Below are 17,233 nucleotides of genomic sequence, written 5' to 3' on the forward strand. Positions count from 1 at the left end.
TGAAACGACTGAACAGCAAAATGGTCTGGGTAGAGTGTCGGGTAGGACTTGGGAGACAGTTGGCATATACTAAGGACTTAATAAATGCTCATCAACTTGAAAAACAGCACCTGTCCTCAGGGAACTTTGATTTAACAGAGGGAAACAATATGTGCCCAATAAGTGTGTTCTAAATTATAAAGGTGAAAAGGGATACATGTGGGAAAACGGAGTGTTTATATAATAGCACACCTGCCCAACCAAATGAAATTTGGCTTTGGTTCCCAGTTTACAGAAAAAGGTTGTCAGTAATGAAATCTCCTTAATCCATAACAATCACCAAAAGATTTTAAAATCTTTCCAGAAAGCCCAAGGAGTACAAAGTCCTATAAACATTGAAATTCCCCATCTATTAAGAAATGTTGAATATAAAGCAGACATCTTTCAGTGTGTAAGCAGCCTTTGTTTGCCCGGCCCACACCCCCTTACTTGCTTCTGGGCAAGTAAGATTTTGAAATCTCTGTGCCAATATCTCTGCATCTGGGAGGTAAGTAGTAAAAGAAAAATGAGCATGAAGGAAGCAACCCTTTGTGTGACCCTTCCCCTGAGTCTGTTTAAGTTTTTGACTAATTTGTCAAATTTCTAATGTGTGCAGAAATTTACTTGAGAAATCAACAAAATCAGGGAGACTGTTAAGATGTATTTATGTATTATAAAATATGCTTTAAAAAAAAACCCTGATACTGCCTGACCTTGGGCAAGTCACTAAGCCCTGATTGCCTCCAAAGAGAATGAAAGAGAAGGAAAGAAAGAAAGGAAACAAGGAAAGAAAGGAAGAAAGAGAGGGGAGGAGGGAGGAAGGGAGGAAGGGAAGAGGTGAGGAAGGAGGGAGGGAGAAGGAAAGAGAAAGAGAAAAGAGAGAAAGAGAGAGAGAAGAGAGAAAGAAAAGAAATAAGAAAAAGCTTGGAGACAGGAATACTTGGGTTCACGTACTACACTGGGCACTTTTGAGCCTGTACAAGTCAATAGTTTTCCAGTGTTTTAGTCATATCTTTAAGATTCTAAATTGCAGAGTAGGTACCAACTTGCATTGGTAAGACTTTCCTCATTAGGGAGTTACTTATACTAAGTAAATCACAGGTCCAGTCTCTGTCCCCTGTGTTGTCCAACCTTCAGGACCTTCAGGCTGGGGAACCCTTAGCTGTTTTTGCCTTTATATCACACAATTAGCGTGATATCTGGAACATAAGAGGTGCTCAACTAATACTTGTTAGCTTAGCTTGGTTTGGTGATGTGTAGACAATTATGAAGGATTTAGGTATTAAATCAATACACATACACCCCAGTCCCACCTCCTGTTAGTTGAGCATGGTCACTCACACTACATGGATGAAGCTAGGTAATTTTTAAGTGTATGAGTCCAGATTTGAACTCAGGTACTCCTGACTCCAGGGCCGGTGTTCTATCCCCTGCACTACCTAGCCGCCCCTAGAATCCTTTTTGAAAGATGGAGGAGCACTAGATTTTCCCATTTGTCCTGCCACTGATTTAACTTAACCTTGATTCTCCCTCATCCAGGACCATCTCCAGGCATCCTGATTCAAATCTGGTCACTGGACCCAGATGATTCTGGAGGAAAAAGTGAGGCTGGTGACTTAGCACATTATTCCCCTTATTCAAATCCAATTCACATGCTTGTCTTGGTATCACCTCCCTGGTATCATAGTCTTCTTTGAGAATGAAGTATAGGGGCAGCTAAGTGGCGCAGTGGATAGAGCACCGGCCCTGGACTCAGGAGTACCTGAGTTCAAATCCAGCCTCAGACACTTAATACTTACCTAGCTGTGTGGACTTGCATAAGCCACTTTAACCCCATTTGCCTTGCAAAAAACCTAAAAAAAAAATGAAGGATACATACATAAGGTATATATTATATATATATTAAATATCATATATAATACAAGATAATTTATAAAATTTATGAATTATAAATTTATAAAATAATGCAGTTGTACTAAATGATTTTTAAGGTACTATTCAGCTTTAAAAAGTTCCTGATCTTTTGATCTTGTTTGAGCTTCCTCAAGAGCAGTGAGAAGCAAATGCAATTATTGGTATTTTACAAATGCAAAAAATGAGGTTAAGTGACTTATTCAAAGTCACACAAATTAGTTAAATTTTAATGGCGTGGGGCTGCTAGGTCAGTGCATAGAGCACTGGCCCTGGAGTCAGGAGTACCTGAGTTCAAATCCAGCCTCAGACACTTAATAATTACCTAGCTGTGTGGCCTTGGGCAAGCCTCTTAACCCCATTTACCTTGAAAAAATAAAAAAAAACTAAAAAAAAAATTAATGGTGAAATTGGAACCCAGATCTCTAACCATGCTGCCTCATTGACATCATAGAGTCATGGAATTAGGATACTCATGTTTGATAAATCTTATGCCATTAGTACCACCTACATTTAGTAAGTAATATTATGAAATGCTTCATAAAGGATAGTAATAAAATTTTTAAATAGCATGGCTCATCTAAAAGAATGTAGAATGGGGCAAATAACTTCTAACTCCAGAAAACCAACACTGATTAGGATTACTGCTCTCCAGAAAAGGATAGAAAAAACTATAAACAGCTAATTTCCAAAAAAACTATAGGCAATATGAAAAATGCTCCAAATTACTAATAAAAGAAATGCAAATTAACACAACTCTGAGTTTCACCTCACACCCAGAGAATTGGCAAAGATAACAAAAGACAGAAATAGTCAATGTTGAAGGGGTTGTGAGAAGGCAGGCACATTATTGCATTGTGGATTGGAGCAGCTGTGAATAGGCTTATCCATTCTTAGAAACTATTTAGAATCAAGCAAGCAAAGTCGACAAACTGTTTAACCCTTTGATAGGGTTTGATCCTATCATTGGGTGGATGCCCCAAGGTGGTCAAAGATGGAAAGAAAGGTCCCAAATATGTCAAATTATCTTGGGCAGCAACTTTTCTATAAGTAAAAATGGGAACCAAAAAGTATGCCTGTCATTTATGTAATACCAGAAAAAAGTGTGATTTATAAAGTAATATTTATTTATTATTATTCTGTAAGACTAGATAAGACTAGATAATGACCAGATAAGAAATGGACTTGTGGGGGGGGGTAACTAGGTGATGTGGTGGATAAGAGCACTAGCTCTGGAGTCAGGAGGACCTGAGTTCAAATCTGGTATCAGACACTTAATAATTGCCTAGCTGTATGACTTTAGGCAAGTCATTCAATCCCATTGCCTTAAATATATGAATTTTTTTAAAAATTTAAAAAATGGACTTTTGTTATTGCAATTAGTATAAGAAATTTCTGGGCAAGGTTTTCAGGTCAGCTCCTACTTTGCAAATTATGGTCTTAAAGTGTCTAGAGCCCTGAAAAGTTAAATGATTTCTCCATCATCTCACAGCCAGTGATTGTCAGTGGTCAAACTTGAATCCAGGTCTTACTGGTTTTGAAGCTAGCTCTGTGTCACATTAAAAAAAATCCACATTCTAGGAATTTGGACAAGCATGGGAATATTTGTATATTGGTATCTAGCAGAGGTTCGACTGATGTGACCTCTCCACATGAAAGATGCTAGGGAATTTGTTTCTGGGAAAATCATGAAATCATGTAGTGAAGTATCTAAGAAAGATTGTGGACTTCCCCCACTTTACAATCTAGGGATGCTTGTTGCCTTGCTGCTCCTCTCATAAAACCATACTCAACTCTAAGCATTTTTTTTTAGTTTTTTGCAAGGCAAATGGGGTTAAGTGGCTTGCCCAAGGCCACCCAGCTAGGTAATTATTATGTGTCTGAGGTCAGATTTGAACTCAGGTACTCCTGACTCCAGGGCAGTGCTCTATCCACCGCATCACCTAGCTGGCCCAATTTTCTTTTTTTTTTTTTAAATTAAATTTATTTTATTCTTAACTTAAGAAATAAAACTAATAGAACAAAGACTGGTATACATGAAACTGCTATTCCTTTTAAATATATAATAAAATTATGTAGCTTTCTTTTTCCCCTTTTTCTCCTCCTCTCCAATTCTCTCCCTAAGGATGGCTACCATTAGACCTTTACATATGTGTATTATATAAAAATACATGCACATATGTAATACTATTCTATACAAACTTCTATTCATCATTTCTTCCTATAGATATAGCTATTACCTTTCTTCATATGTCCTTTGTAATTAATTTGAGTAATCCAGTCATTCTTTCTTTTCATCTCTCTGTCTCCTGGCTTTCCTCAATATTTAGCTAAAATTTCCCTTGCTGCCAGAAGCTTTTCCCAATCCCTTTTAATGCCAAGGCCTTCTCTCTGATAATATCTCCAATTTTTTTGATGTTATCATCAATATGTAAATATTTTATTTGTACATTGTATTACTGATTGGAGAGTGAACTCCATGAGGGCAGGATCATTGCTTTCTTTTCTTATCCCCAGTGATAGTATGGTGCTTGACCCTAGAAGGTGTTCTAAATCCTTTGTTCACAGAATCTGATGAGAGACTATGCTGTAAGGAGAAAGACTTAATATCCTTCTACTTCCTCTGAGGTTATTTACCCCTTATGAAAAAAGACCTTGATCTTTTTGTCTTCCCCCGCCCTTTTCCATTTTAGATGAAGGAGGTGTAGTCTCCAACCTTAGTCCAGAGAGTTGAGCCACAGGAATCTGGGAGTTGGAATTCAGGCTGAGTTTCGTAGCCAATGCAACATCAGTCAGGAGTGACCTTTGGGACGAAGTCCAGGGTAGCTAAAATAAATAAATGCCCATCTTTTAGTGATGCTGCCTTTGGATATGAGCTTGAGAAGGAACAATGTTATACAAGGAATGAGCTAATTTTCAGCCTAGTCTTCAAGAGATCTACATGGCAAAAAAAAAAAAAATCTATAATGTTTCAGAAAATGCTTATACTTTATTCTTAACTCTAACTTTGAAGGAAATAACTCTTTGTATTAATTAGTTGTTAGCAGAAGCAGAAAAACATTGTACACCCTAACAGCAGCATGGGGGTGATGATCAACCTTGATGGACTCGCTCATTCCATCAGTGCAACAATCAGGCACAATTTTGGGCTATCTGTGATGGAGAATACCATCTGTATCCAGAGAAAGAACTGTGGAGTTTGAACAAAGACCAAGGACTATTACCTTCAATTTAGGGGAAAAAGTTATCTTATTATGTAATTTTGCTTTATTTTTTTATACTTTATTTTTCTTCCTTAAGGATATGATTTCTCTCTCATCACATTCAATTTGGATCAATGTATACCATAGAAACAACATAAATACTGGCAAATTGCCTTCTGTGGGAGGTGGGGGGAGGGAAGCAAGAATAGGGGAAAAACTGTAAAACTCAAAATAAATAAAGTCTTTCTTTTAAAAAAAAGTTGATTGGTTGGTTAATCATTGCCAAGTGGTTAATGGAAGATGGTTATTGGCCAATATAGTTATTGGCCACTAACAAAAGAAAGGACCATGATGGAAAATGTAGTTTGTCTGGCTTTTAAAAGAGGATCAGAGGGGTGGCCAGGTGGTACAGTGGATAGAGCACTGGCCTTGGAGTCAAGAGTACCTGAGTTCAAATTCGACCTCAGACACTTAATAATTACCTAGCCATGTGGCCTTGGCCGAGCCACTTAACCCCATTGCCTTGCAAAAAAAAATTAAACTAAAAAAAAGAGGATCAGAGAGTATAACATATATGTAAACTGATGTGAAGTGAATTAAGCAGAATCAGAACACTATTCATAATGAATATAATTATGTAAAGAAACAAAAGGTAAGGGAACTCATTAATTGTAAATAAAACAGATAATGAAATACACTTCTATCCACTTGGCAGAGATATAGGGGACAGAAAAGGTGCAAGATATTTCAACAAATCTCAGACAAAAATGATTTGTTTGAACTATTTTCCTTTGTTATGAAAGAGAATCAGTAGAAAATGCATATTGTGGAATGACTGCAACATAAAAAGCAAACAGCACCTATAAAACATTTATTAAAAGAAGTAAATTATCTCTTTGGAGAAATCAAAAGTAGTTTGTAAGTGATAAAAAGAATAGTATTTCTTTATAAATAATTTTTATTTATTATTGACTATTAGTTGCTTCAGTTTTCATTTATGTCTGACTCTTTGTGACCTCATTTGGTGTTTTCTTGGCAAAGATAGTGGAGTGGTTTGCCATTTCCTTCTCCAGTTTATTTTACAGATGAAGAAACTGAGACAAAGAGGGTCAAGTGATTTGTCCAGGATCACACAACTAGTCAGTATCTGAAGCCAGTTTGAACTCAGAGAGATGAGACTTAACCTGACTTCAGACCTGGTATACTCTCTGCTATACCACCTAGTTATCTCACATATGTGTATACATATATAATAAAGCTGAGCTATCTTTATAGAGATCACAGTTAAACCCATGGGAACTGATGAAGTTATTGAGAAAATGTGTAAAGAGAGAAGAGGGCCTAGAGAGCTTAACCTTGGGAAAATCCACAGTTTGGGAACATGGATAGCAAATGAGGCAGATGGAATGGTCATGCAAGTAGAAAGAGAACAAGGACCATAGAGCCACCAAAACCCAGGAATAAGACAGTATCTGTTTTGCAAATAAAAATGTATGACAAAACCTGTAAGTTTAATCAAGGAGAGCAGGATGTTTCAAACAAATCCTTTAGCTTCTTTATTCAGAGAGTCCAAAGGAATGGTGAGGAGATTTGGAGATATACATATATATATATATTTAGGTTTTTGCAAGGCAAATGGGGTTAAGTCGCTCACCCAAGGCCACATAGCTAGGTAATTATTAAGTGTCTGAGACCAGATTTGAACCCAGGTACTCCTGACTACAAGGCTGGTGCTTTATCCACTAAGCCACCTAGACGCCCTGATATATACCTTTTATTATTCAGCCTTAGCATGGGAGCTGCAGGATCAAGTCCACACATAAATCTATCTGCATAGCCCAAGTTGGCTTTTCAGGTTCCCAAGTTTCTAATCTGCTTCTCCTACTGTCCACTCACTGTCCACCATTGCCACCGTACTCTACTCAGCTCTGTTATCTGCTGTCTGCAGCCACTCCCCTTGGTTGTCCCCTAGCCTGGACAGTTATAGGGGCTTAGAACATCATGCCAAATATAAGACTAATATGTGTCATCAACTACAAACAAAGTGTGCAACTACTTCCATACCCAAATAAGGACTGAACATATGGCCTTGATTATATAACCATAATCTGCTTATATGGGTCCTTTCCCAGTCAGGGTGGACCACTATGATTAAGGGAGATTCATATTCCAATTCTGGGCCAGATGATTTGCCTTACAGTATCCCATAGGACATCATACTGGCTCCAGGGCTGGTGCTCCGTCCACTGTGCCACCTGGCCATACCTACAATTATTACTATTATTTTTTTAATGTTAATTTTAATTTTTTTCTCTCCCCTTTACTTTATCACTCAAGCAAGTCTATATTTTTTGGGGGAGGGGGTATTTTGTTTACTCTTGAACAAGAATATTTTATTAATGTATAAAAAACATTATTTGTACAAAATGAGAATAAATAAATATTAAATTAAAAAAAAAACCTCCAAAAAAAAAGAGTGAGCCTAAAGTTGGTAGCAGAGCTCTGTGAGAAATTGAAGGATTTCAACAATTGGTTGGTCCTATGAATGTTCCATACCCACTGCTACCTTTCTATTTTAAAATAAAACTTTTGTTTTAACAGCATGTTTTATTTTCTAATTTTTGTTTATAACACATATTCAAATTGATGAGATGATGTCACTGCCTCCCAGATGACAGCTATTTTTTAAGCACTGTCAGCAACAAGTGCTACCCGAAACCATAGACCAAGAAATTATTCCAGGAGCTGTCATAGAAATAAATCTGAGAGGTAGAAGGGATCAGAGGTTGTATAGTTCAACCTCTTTATTTCATAAAGAAGTAAATTGAGGCCTAGAGAGGTAAAGGAGCTTACTAAGGAATCATGGAACAAATTAGTGATAGAGTAGAGCCTTGAATAAGGTCTCTTGCCTCCTAATCTATTGTTCTTTCCACTATATTCTTGCTAACCTTTTTATGTCCATCAATAACGGCTATTATACAAAATAGAGTCATTGGTAATACAAGTCTCTAAGACAGTGTGAGTGAGTGGCTATGTTAGATTGGCAAGTGGAGGGTCAGTAAACTGCAGAGGGGTTTTGAAGCAAAGGAGTGGAGTCGAGTGGTGATTCTAAGTACTCTCCTGCAGGTGCTGGGGGTAGGGGAGGGTGGAGGGGTAGGCAGAGGAGTAGGGAATGGTGAGGGAATCAATATCCAAAGAGGAAGGGTAAGTGGGTAAGGAGGATTGGCAGGAAGGTTGAGGGCAAGGATTTCCTGAAACACCTGCTCCTGTTGGGTCTTCTGGATGAGATCTGAGCTGGTGAGTGGGGAAGGGGGAGGGCACCCCATGGTGCTTGTTCCTTCATGGGTCCTCTGGATGAGATCAGATCTGAGAAGGAATTTAGAAAACATTTTTTGGGGATTATTAAGTCTTGGATGAAAAACTGAAGACAGGTGTTGTTTTCATCACCACTGCCAACTGAAGTGCAGGCTTTAGGAGAAAAATATGGATTTGGCAAGTAAATAGTTGGATAAGAGAATAAATTTGAAGAATGGGAATTGTATTTCTGGACTTGGACTTTATATATAGGAATATACCTGTAACATTGGTTGTCATGAGTGCTGCTGAGAAGGGTATAGTCGGCCAAAGGATACGCATTACTGTTTTCTCTTCCCTATTCTCCTTGTTGCTGGAGATTTGATCAACTATACCTTGCTACAACCATTTTTTTTTTCAGTTTAAGGGCAAAAAAAAGAGTCTCTAAGTTCTACTTGGTCTCTTCTCCTGAATTGTGGAATTTTTCATAAAAATTAGGGGTAATAGTCACAATAACTCAGAGCCTCCAGTTAGGAAATTTAGAAGTTTGGCTTTTTGCCTCAATTTCAATTTGCTTATTTCTAGCTAACCTCTGGTCGCTTTATGATGATATGAAGTTTAGATTACTAGACATTTCTGGGTAAAGAAATAAGCAGGGTATGTATTGGCATAGAGAGGGAAAGTTGGAAAAAGAACAAACCTTTTCTTCAGTTCTTGAAGACATGGGTATAATCCAGGGTTTGTTAGTCTTCTACTCCAAGATGACTATGGTGGGCCAGGTCCTTCTCTATTGTGTTGCTTCTTGCCCCTATGCCAAATTCTTTCAGGTTTAATTCATCAAGTCTTGGGTTAGGCTAAGAAAATTTACTTCCTCAGCTATTGTGTCCTCACCCTTCTCTCTTTGACTTTCTGTGAGAAATGAATCATTTCTAGTTTTGATTCAAAGATCATCATAGTTCCCAAATCACTCTCAATACTAAGAGGGGAGATACTTGCCTCTTTGAACTACAAATACCAAAATTCTATTTAGTTCTCAAATTCTTGTTCTGTTCTCCTTAGGGTTTAGGATTCTGTGGTCTCGTGCAAAATCTGCTGCACTTCACAAGACATATAGAATTACAGTGCATTGCATTAAATTATATCAATATTTACTCAAGCTTTTCTTCTGAAAAAACAAGTTTGATTTTCTTGTCGTTTCTCAATTGTTTTTGAGTTGTAAAACATACTAAGCAAGCAGCTAAGATAAGACATAATATTATGTCTGTTAAATTGTATCACCAGGTACTTAGAAGTATGAAAGTATGCTAAATTCTTAGATTTGATTATGGATAAGGCCAGATATAGTTTCACTAGATGCCTTAATTTTTATTTTTAGTTTTTTACAAGGCAATGGGGCTAAGTTACTTGCCCAAGGTCACACAGCTAGGCAATTATTATGTGTCTGAGAATGGATTTGAACTCAGGTTCTCCTGACTCCAGGGTCAGTGCTCTATCCAATGCACCACCTAGCTGCCCCTAGATTCTTTATAAAGGCACTGGGGAAGGGATTCACAGAGAATAAAACTAAACTTCCCTAATTTGGGACTATGCACTTTGCACAAATGCATTCTAATTGATTTTCTAAAGACAGTATCTGTTTAAGTGAGGAGGAAAGCATCTCAGATATTTGTTCTATAACTCCACCTCAATAATGACAGAAAACACAAGGCTTCTCCATTGAATCCATCAGTGGCATGGATTATTTGCATGTATCTCGATCGAATCTTTCAATTAAAAGCATAGAATAGGTATGAACAGTCAATCAGTGGAAGAGTGAACTGCTTTTGGGTCATTGAATGAAAGAAAAGAATGACAAATAGAACAAGCCTTCTGGTTTGTTAAGAAGAGTCAATCACCTTGTGGGCCTGGATAAAAAATGCAAGTTACTTGGAATGTAGTATTCAGTACTGGGTCAACCATGTCTCTGAGAAGGAACTGCTTGGCAGAGAATAGGGGATGAGTTCTTGTCTCCTCCCTCTTCTTTTAAAAAGAAGTAACCTTATGATCTTCAAAAGATGGAAAGATATTGCATCCCAGCAAAGTCTCCAGAACAATGGTGGGTAATGGTGAGGTCATTCTGGAGAGCTTTGGACAAACCAGAACCAAAGAAAGGAGCTTCAAATTGTCAATCTGTTCTCTCTCTCTCTCTCTCTCTGTCTCTGTCCACCTCTCCCCTTTCATCTCTTTATCTCTTCAATTCTCTCTCATCTCTCTCTTTTTCTCTCCAACTATTTTTTTCTTTTTCTCTACTTTTATCTGTTATCTATATTTTATCTATGTTGTTTGTGTTCTTTGTTTACACCTCTCTCTTTCTCCATCTCTCACATACCTCTAACCTTCCATCTCTTGCCATATTTCTCTCTCCTCTCCTCTCCTCTCTCCCTCTCTCTCTCTCTCTCTCTCTCTCTCTCTCTCTCTCTCTCTCTTTCAATTTCTCTCTCATAAAATACACTTCCCAGAAACACAAATGAACAAAAATTCCCCTAATTATCAGAACAAAAAAGAAGAGAGGTTTTTAAGTCTTTAACTGAGATGTGTGACTAGGTAAGTCACCAGGCATCTCTGAATCTTAATTTCTTCATCCTGGAAAATATCAAGTAAGAAAACAAGACTAAAAAAATGTCAGGAAATTATTTAAAACCATTTCTTAAAATTCTAACAAACAAATGGGAAAAATCCACAGAACTTCAACAAAGAGAAGTTAAACAAGAGATGGTTAAACAAAAAGAAATGATTGAGAGAGAATAGGAAAGGGGATGGTCAAGTTAAAAGGGTAAAAAGGAAACTAAGATCATCATGGATCCAGCCAATGGATCCAGTTTAGAGAAAGGAAAAGGAGAAGAAACTGAAGCAACCTGATCTGGAGTAAAGTAGGAAAAAAAAAGAGCAAACCTGGGCAGAACCTTACTCAAATACATTCTTGTGGTGGGTGAACAAGGCTTCAGGCATTCTCTGGTGCATATGCCACAGGTTCTCCCAACAAATGGGAAAAATCCATAGAACTTCAACAAAGAGAAGTTAAAAATCGAACTTTAGCCCATCATAGGTAAATTTTGAAACTGTGAAAAAAAATCTCTTAAATCCTTTAAGAGACCAGAAGGAAGAAAAACATTACTTTTTAAAAAACTTCACCGTGGATCTCACTAGATCCAGTATGAGTCTCATCAAATAAGTTGAAACATTATACACACACTATATTTTACATGTACACATGATGTTTGTCTTTCCTTTTCAAAGAAGACTATGAAATCAGGGAGGTGATGCCATGACAAGCAAACGAATTAGATTTGAGTAGGAGTAGAGAAGGGGGAATCATCTGTGCTAAGTCACCAGTCTCACTTTCTCCTCAGGAGCCATCTGGATTCAAAGACCAGATATAAATCAGGATGACTAGAGATAGTCCTGGATATGAGGCTATTAGAGTTAGGTGACTTGCCCAAGGTCCTATAGCTAGTAAGAGTCAAATATCTTAGTTTGGATTTGAACTCGGGTCCTCCCAATCCTGATTGGTGCTCTATCTACTATACCACCTAGTTGCTCTATATATGTACCTATGGAATGTATATACAATACATACGTATATAAAATAGGCTATGATATCAGCATGTTTCTCTGAAAAATGAAGCACTGTATTATAGAATCACATGAAGCACAAAGAATTTACATAAGGAGAAAAATAAAACCTACATAAAAAGAATGTTTGAGATGAAGTTGGAGAAACATTTGGAGAGTTACATACTTGAAGTAATAAATACTTTTTGATTTGATTTAACTAGTTATTTCAATTTAAGAATTTCTATATGGGATTAATAGTTGTTTAAAAATTAAAATTGTTGAATTATACAGTTACATTGAGACTTAGAAGAAAGAAAAGAAAGCAATAGGTAAAGGAGACAATCAATAAAAGTTTGCTTCACATCCTCAATTAAAATATTTCCTTAATAGCCAAGCCTTATCTTGGTGAAGCGGCAATTCTGAGTATTTGAATCAAAACTAGTTAAAATGGATAGAGTGCCAGGCCTGGAAATAAGAAGACCTGAGTTAAAAACCTGACTTTAGACATTAGTAACTGTGGAATCCTGGGCAAATCCCTTAAACTTTGTTTGCTTCAGTCTTCTTATCTGTAAAAAAGGGAATAAGCACTCATCTCCTGGGGTTGTTGTGAAGATAAAAGGAGATTAATAATTGCATAGAGCCTGGTACATTGTTAGCACTTTATAAATGTTAGTTCTCATTATTTGGAGACTATGCTAGCGGAGTATAAGCTACAGAAGGTCATACCATATAGAAAGGCTTTGATTTTAGACTCATTGATAGACAATATATCTCTTGTCTACAAACCAACCTTGCTCGTTCAGGCAGGTTCATCATTGGATTGCAGTGGGTTTGCAATCTCATGGAAAGATTACCCTTTCATTGACAAAATAATATATCTGAGCTTTAGGGCAGATAAAAAAAGGGCAATTCCAATATAAACCTATCATATCTCTGACAAAGAAGAGCAAGCTTAAGTTTTAAAAATTACTGAGTTCATAATATAAAATATAGGAATTGTTTTTGATATTCTTTTGTTTGTTTAGTTAATAGAAATAATAAAATAAAGTTGTTTTCCTTTCTTGTAAAATCAATAATAATTTAACAAAGAATGGTAGAAAAGTGCAATGTAACAGTCTTAATATTAAATATAGATTGAATTTCTTCATTAAAAAGATTAAGGAAACGATTTAACAATAGAACCCACTCATATTCTGTCACTAGGATACATCTAATAAAAAATTCTACACATGTTCCAAGTGCAAGAGTGGATCTATTTGTTGTTGTCTGTCCTTCATTCTCAGAGAAGACCATGACACTGGGGAGGTGATGCTATGAGAAGCACATGAATTGGATTTGAGTGAAGGGGCCTATGCTAAGTCACCAGCCTCACTTTCTCCTCCAGAACCATCTGGATCCAGTGTCCAGATGTGGATCCTGAGACTGGAAATGGCCCTGGATGCTAGGCAATCAGAATTAAGTGATTTGTCCAAGGTTGAACAGCTAGTTAGTGGCAAGTGTCTGAGGCTGGATTTTGAATCAGATCCTACTGGCTCCAGACTGGTGCTTTATTCACTGAACCCAAATAGACTTGGGTGACTAGACAGAGGTACCTAAACATCAGAAAGATAGGCTTTAACTGAGACTCTGAAGCTACTCCATCTGTCTTTAACCACTTACCTACAAAATCTCAGTATTTACCAGAGAAGCAAATGAGAAGTAGCTAGAAGATGCTTCTCTAGCAAGGGAAGGAAAATAAAAAAGCAGAAACAGATTTGGCCAAATCAGGATGGAGAAAATACAATGAAGGCACAGAGAAAACAAAAAACAAACCAAACAGTAGAAACGGATTTTTTTAAGAGAGCAAAGAGAACCTTTTTATTTTCAAATTCTCACCATTCACCAGACATCAGTATTCCTGAGGGGAAAAAAGGAAGGGTTCCTTATTAACCTTCCTATGGGGAACCCCACCTCTTAGGTTGGTGTACTTAAAGGTCTTGCTTAGAGGAAGTCACTGGAGTCCATGTAGAAGAAATTCCATTTCTAAACTGTGGCTGCTAATTAACCTTCTCATAGGATGCTAATTCTAACAATGCCCATATTTCTACCAAAGTCTACACTCCCACACACAAAATAAGCCTTAAAAAACTTAAAAAAAATAAGCCTGCACTAAGGCAGGTCCTCTAACTGTAGTTGAGAGCCAGATCTCAAAGGGAAGCACATGCCATGTAGCCCCCCCCCCCCAAGTGTGTCCTCAATGGGGGGAAATGGATGGAGTTGGCAAGAGTAAGAGAGTCCGGTCTCTTTAATCTTCTTCATGTCATTAAGACTCTTTGGGATTATACAGTAGGTTGGGGTTTTTTTGGCTTTCAGCTTCAAGAGAGAATGGAGATGCCAACCCCATTTTGGTTGTTGAAGGAAAAGACCTGGGTAGAAGTCAACTATAAGAGGGGCCAGCAGTCTCCAATATGTGTCCCTTTACCCTCCCTAACTTGCTTCTCTAGGGATTTTAGGGCACTTCCCCTTAGTTGAAATTTAGGACTTTCTGTGTCTGTATCTTTGTCTCTGTCTCTTATGGCTATTATTTAGTAGATAATGTCTACCTACCTCACTCCTTTCCCCATCCTCTCAGCTACTCAGCTTGCCTCATATATGTCCTTATCTCATGTCACTCATAAGTTTTCCTGAACTATCTCCTCCTTCAACGATCTCAGATGAAGAGATGGCCATTCTTCTTGTCAAGGAAAGCTGTCAGTCACCTATTCCAGGATCCTGTTTTCCTGGTTTTTTAATGATCTTGGTCTCTCTCTGTTCTATCCTCTTTCTTTCTTTCTGTCTTTTTCTGGATATTCCATTGGGTCATGTCCACTAACTATGGTTGCTCTTCCAATGCTCCTCCAGCCTCTGTCCTGGACTCTTTCAATTTTCCCTATATATAATTACACTTGGTGATCTCATCAGTTGTCTTAGATTCATTTATCACTCTGTGGACATAATTTTCAGGTTGATTTATTTAGTCTAGCCTTTCTGACATCATCAATAGTCATTCAAATATCTCAAACTCAACGTTCCATAAACATCTCAAACTCAACATGTCTAAAAAAGAACTCAATACTTCCCATTCAAATTCTCCTCTTTCCAATTCTGTCCTAATTATTCAAGCTTATAGCCTGGGTAACAACCAAGGCAGCATCTTATCTATACTTCCTTCTTATTGGTACAGCACCAGGTAAATACAATTCTCATCTCATGCCTGGATTATTCTGCTACTTTCTACTAGGTCTCCTCATCTTAAATCTCTTCACTTCAGTCCACTTGGTCTTCTTAAAGAGGATTTTTCACCATGTCACTTCACCATACAATAAACTCTTTGTTTGGCTTTTAATGTTCTTTATAGCCTTCCTACCTTTCCAGTCTTCTTGAATTACACTTTCTTCCACACACTTTTTACAATCCAGTAACGTATACTTTATGGTTTCCCAAAATACTCCATCTTCTGACTGGGTGCTTTTTCACTTAGTGTTAGTGCCCAAGACCTTGAATGCTTTTCTTTCTTACCTCTCCTTTTGGCATCCCTTCAGTACTTAGTTCAAGCCTCACCCCCTGCAAGAGGCTTTTTTCAGTCTGCCCCACTGCCCAATTTCTAGACTCTAGAGTTTTCCTTCTGAGATTACTTCTCATTTAAAGTTTATCTATTTTGCAAATACATAGTTTGCATGGTGCCTCTCTTATTAAAATATGAGTTCTTGAAAGCAGGGACTTCTTTTTTCTCCTTTTTTTTTATCGAGTGCTGAACATAGGGCATGGGACATGGTTAGCAGTTAATAAATACTTATTGACTGACAGACTTCCTTTGAATTCTCAGTTTGGATTGCTTATAACTGAAGTATATTTTCTAATTTCTCTCTTTAATGCTTTTGTCATTATGAAACTTCTTTTTAATTTTTTAAATTTAGGTTTAAAAAGTTTAAATTTTTAAAATTTTAATTTTCTTAAATTAAAATTTAACTTTACTTTTCTTAAATTAAAATTTAATTTTTAAAATTTTAAAAATTTAGTTAACTTGATTTTTCTTTTTTATCAATTGAATATGATTTCTTGATTCTGTTCATACTTTATGTCATAATTTTATTGTTCATTTCTAGTTTCCCCTTTCCCCAATTTTATCCATTTCTCCTCCTTTTTAATAATCCTTTTAAAATTTGTTTTAGGAGGATTGACATTAATTTTCTATCTTTTAAAAAATTCTTTTGAGTTAATTGAGTCTCTGCTTTATTTTATTAATTTAAAAAAATTGGGCTGCAGTCTTTTTCTTCACATTGCGATTATTTCCCCCCAAATGGATCCCAATTCCCTTGTAAAAAAAAAGAACAAACTAAACTAAATTAATTGACCAGCTTTGGCAAGTTATATCTTTTTCTCCATTATTGCCTTTCACTTCTTTATCAGAGGGGAAGCCTATTTCCTTTAAGTCAAGATTGATTACTGCATTGATGAGAATTCTAATTTCAATGTTTACTTTCTTTTAGAATATTGAGAATTTTTGCTGTTGTTAATTCAGTCGTTTTCAGTCATATCCAACTCTCTGTGACCCCATTTTGGAATTGTCTTGGCAAAGATGCAGGAGTGGTTTGACATTTCTTTCTCCAGTTCATTTTTACTTGTGAGGAATTGAGGTAAACAGTGATGAGTGAGCTGCCTAAAGTAATAAGTGTCTAAGATCAGATTTGAACTTGGGTACTCCTGATTCCAGGACTGGCACTCTAACCACAGTACCACATATTATAGATTGTTTTCTTGTTTCTTCTTGCCCTTTTTGTATAGTTCATATGAGTCTTTTAAAATTTCTCTACATTTTTCATATTTCTTATTTCTTATAATGTGATATTATTCCAATGCATTCCATTATCGATTATGAATAGTGCTACTATTGGAATTTTTGCATATATGGGACCTTTATCTGTCTTTCATTTCCTTAGAGCATATTCCCAGCTTTGTGATTAGGTCAAAGGGTATGAGTCATTTAGTGACCACTCAAGTAAACTTTCATTCTTTTTTACCCCATATTATTTAGACCAGTTCACAGATCCAAAGACATGTTGTTCTCATAGTTTCTCTAGTCTTTACAATTTAATCTTCATATGTAAAATGCTTTGTCAACCTTCAAGTGCTATGTAAACTTTAGCTAATTTATCTTTGGCAATTTCATGGGCAAAAAGTTGCAGATTGCTTAA

This window comes from Macrotis lagotis, chromosome 1 (genome assembly GCF_037893015.1).
Source record: "Macrotis lagotis isolate mMagLag1 chromosome 1, bilby.v1.9.chrom.fasta, whole genome shotgun sequence".
NCBI lineage: Eukaryota > Metazoa > Chordata > Mammalia > Peramelemorphia > Peramelidae > Macrotis > Macrotis lagotis.